The following is a 4,123-nucleotide window of genomic DNA, read 5'->3' as shown; positions in this document are numbered from 1 at the left end:
TGTGCACCAACCATGAAGATCTGTGTAACCTTCACCACATGCAGCCCCTTGACCTTGGACCTCCTGATCTGCATAATTTTGAGTAGACCCTTACATTTATACTATACCAGTCTGGGATATTCAGTGATAGGCACAGAAAGCAGAACAAGACTGTCCTCACCTATGCATTGCTGCCCGATGAAGAAAGTGTACCCCTCCTCCATCACTTATCTGCCAGGGCTCAGCAGCTCCTCAGAGCCTCTGGGACAAGGTCTGATGCTTTGGCTTGCCCATTATTTGTTCTAGGCTAGGCGTTGTTCATTTTCCACTGTGTATCCACAGCCATACTCTATGCTTTCTTCAGTTTTCTGTCTATAAAACCAACCGATTCTGCCTGGTTGATTAAGACACTTTATTTCATGTAATGAAGTATTACTTGATTCTAGATTTAAAGTCAATTAAGATCTTCAGTGTAAATTGATGAGATTTTTTTCCCTTTCAACCAATGGAAAAATATAAATATGAAGAAACATAAGAAAAGTAAAAAGGAATCTGTAAATTCACTAAACTCAATAGCACATTAGAAATTGTAGAACAATATTAGTGAACTCGAGAACACAGCAATAGAAAGTTTAGAAAATGAATGTCAGAGGAAGAAAATAATCTGGGGGAAAATGCATGACAAATTGTGTCAGGCAGTGACTGGAAGGGGAAAGCAGCAGCAAGACTCTTAATGTATAGCAAGAGCCACAGGCTCAGGGAAGAATATCTCAAAGTACAGTAACTGAAAAAAAATCATTTGATGAAAACTATAAACCCAATGATCTAAGAAGCAAAATGAACTCCTAATAGAACACACACACACACACACACACACACACACACACACACACACGAATGGAATGGCTGATTAGCAGGGTGTGCAGTCCTAACTAAACAGGAGGTGGAGATCTGAGGCTCCTGAAGCCAGCCAAACCATGAGTCGTGTGTTTGTGTGTGTGTGTGTGTGTGTGTGTGTGTGTGTGTGTGTGTGTGTGTGTGTATACTGGCCTGGGAGCTTGAATTTGGAGCCTAGGTGCTGTTCTTGAGCCTCTTTATGCTCAAGGATACCACTCTACCACTTAACCTACAGAACCACTTCTGGCTTTTTCTGTGATTAATTGGAGATAAGTTTCACGGACTTGCTTGCCTGGGCTGGCTTCGAACTGAGATCATCAGATCTCAGCCTCCTAAGTAGCTAGGATACAGGTGTGAACCACTGGCACCTGGCCATGACACTCCTAATCTCCAATGAACTACCAAAATGCCAGAACTGGTGGTAGAACAATAGCTTTGAGCAAAAAAGCTAGAGTGCTCTGATTGAGTTCAAGCTTCAGTACTAGTGCACACGTGCGTACACACATGATGATTTTAAAGTGTTGAAAGAAAAAAAAAGCCTAAATCAACTTAGATCCTATATTGGCAAAAGTATTCAAGGATAAAGACAACATCAAGACAATTTTAGATAGCAAAGGCTGAGAAAAATTCTCACTAGCAGACCTGAGTTAAAATAAATGCCAAAGGAAGTTCTTTAGACTGGAGAAAAATAATGGCAGATGGAAAGGCAGATAAAAGTGAATTAAGAACTCAAGAAATGGTGAAATAACCCCAAAAGGAGAAATGGTAAACATGTGAAAATCTGAGAATTTTTCTTACTCAAAAAATATCCCTACTTTCAGACAAAAATTTGAAAATTTGCAATGTACACTAAGGCTTGTAATTCACTGTGGCTTATCCTCTGAGAGTTCTTGTGCTGGAGGCTTGATCCCCAGTGTGGCCATGATCAGTGGTGGGACCTTTAAGAGGTAGGGCCTAGCATGAGGTTCTTAGGTCATGGGGGCTATCAATGGAAAGAATTAAGATAGTCCTGTGACACCTTTGAGTTCTCATAAGAAAGTTATTACCGAAAAAATAAAAAGCAAGCTTGCTGGGCACTTAGTGGCTCATACCTATAATCTTGGCTACTCAGGAGGCTGAGATCTGAGGATTGCAGTTCAAAGCCAGTAGTCTGGGCAGGAAAGTTTGTGAGACTCTTACCACCTATTAACCACCAGAAAACTAGAAATAGCACTGTGGCTCAAAGTGCTAGAGTACTCGCCTTGAGCAAAAAGAGCTCAGGAGCAGTGCCCAGGCCCCAAGCTCAAGCCCAATGACTGACCAAAAACAAGACACAAAAAAAGCCACCCAAATTTCTGCCTTTGTCTCAACATGAGCTCTTCCCCTCTTGTAATACTCCTGCTATGTCCTTTGAGGCAGTAAGGTTGAAGGGGCCTCTCCAGAGCATATACGATGTTGTTTGGACTTTCTGCCTTCAAAACGGTGAGCCAGTCATCTTCGGCACTCCTTGTTTTGTGGATGCATCACTGTAATCTCTGGGCCTATCACATGCATCCACTGGTGTGTTTTCTCAGCAGTATGCTTAGTCATTGGATTATGGTCCATCCTCATCTAATATACCCCAATCTTAACGGATTACATCTGCGTAGACTCTATTTCCAAATGAAGTCCCATTCTGAGTTTCTACAGGATGTGAGTTTGGGGGGCTGGAATTCAACCTTATGGCTAATATACAAGAAGCAGAGAAAAAAATGGAACTGTAAAGACAATCAGTTACTTTATTATAAGAAACTATCTCAAGTGTAAAAAAAACAACAACAATAAAGTTAAATCTCTACAGAGCTGAATTGGCCAAGGTTGGGCATTTCAATAAAGACCTGATTTGTTTATGGGTACCAACTCACTACCCATTTTCTTTTTCCTTGCTCACATAGATCCATCCCTTACCCAAGTGGTTCTTCAGATGGTAACCCCACCTCATGCTCAGAGTTTTGATTGGCTTAAACCAGTTGTGTTTAAGAATGTTCCATTGACAGTTTTCTGGGGAAAGTTTGTCCTACTCCTAAGAAGCATACATGAGGAGAAACCACCTCCTTTATTTCTTTTTCATCTCTGAAGGCTGTGTTCAGAACTGTGGCAGCTATCTTGCCACAGTTGGACTTGGAGCATCATACCTGGAGCATCTCAACCTCTAAACAAACTATTTTACAGAAAAAAAACAAATCCTTCTTTTTGAAGCCAAGATGGTGAATTTTCTGTTATCTGTTGCTAAAACTGTCCTAACAAATGGAGTGGGTCTGTACAAGACCTGGGTGAATAAACCCAAATTTTCACTCATCACAGCTGTATGATTTCCATTCTAAGGTTATGGTTGTATATCTTTTGAGGACCAACAATGAACCGGAAAGCTGGGCACCAGTGGCCATATCTATAATCCTAGCTACTCAGGAGACTAGGATCAGAGGATTGTGGTTTGAAGCAAGCTTGGGCAGGAAAGTCCATGAGACTCTTAGTTCCAATTAACCACCAGAAAACCAGAAGTGACACTGTGACTCAAAGTGGTAGAGTGCTAGCCTTGAGTGGAACAAAAGCCTCAAGGACAGTGCCCAGACCCAAACAAATAAATAAATAAAATAAAGTGGAAAATTTCTACCAACATAAAATTGCAGATTATTTACTGAACCTATTCCTTATCTGTACTGGTGACAATCTATTATTCCTTATTAGTATTGGTAACAGTATCAGTTTTATATATATATATATATGTAATACATAAATGCGCTACCAAAATATCCTACATAGAGATAGTCATCCCATACATGACACACTTACCTGTGGAAGGCTAATATGGTATAAATCTGACAGGATAATGCTGATGTCATGTTAGGGAAAGATCTGAAGACATTTCAATATCCACACTGGAATTTTAATCTTATATTTGTATTAATATCCTAAAAGTCATCTATAAGGGAATTTAGAACATATATGCAACACTGCTATGAGATTTCAGAGTTTACATTTATATTTATGATTGTGTTATCACCTAGTCATGCACTAATTGACAGTACTTGATTTTTTTTTTTTTTTTTTTTTTTGGCCAGTCGTGGGCCTTGGACTCAGGGCCTGAGCACTGTCCCTGGCTTCTTCCCGCTCAAGGCTAGCACTCTGCCACTTGAGCCACAGCGCCGCTTCTGGCCGTTTTCTGTATATGTGGTGCTGGGGAATCGAACCTAGGGCCTCGTGTATCCGAGGCAGGCACTCTTGCCAC

This window comes from Perognathus longimembris, chromosome 11 (genome assembly GCF_023159225.1).
Source record: "Perognathus longimembris pacificus isolate PPM17 chromosome 11, ASM2315922v1, whole genome shotgun sequence".
Classification (NCBI taxonomy): domain Eukaryota; kingdom Metazoa; phylum Chordata; class Mammalia; order Rodentia; family Heteromyidae; genus Perognathus; species Perognathus longimembris.
The sequence above is the reverse complement of the archived record's forward strand: the minus strand, read 5'-3'. Positions refer to the sequence as shown.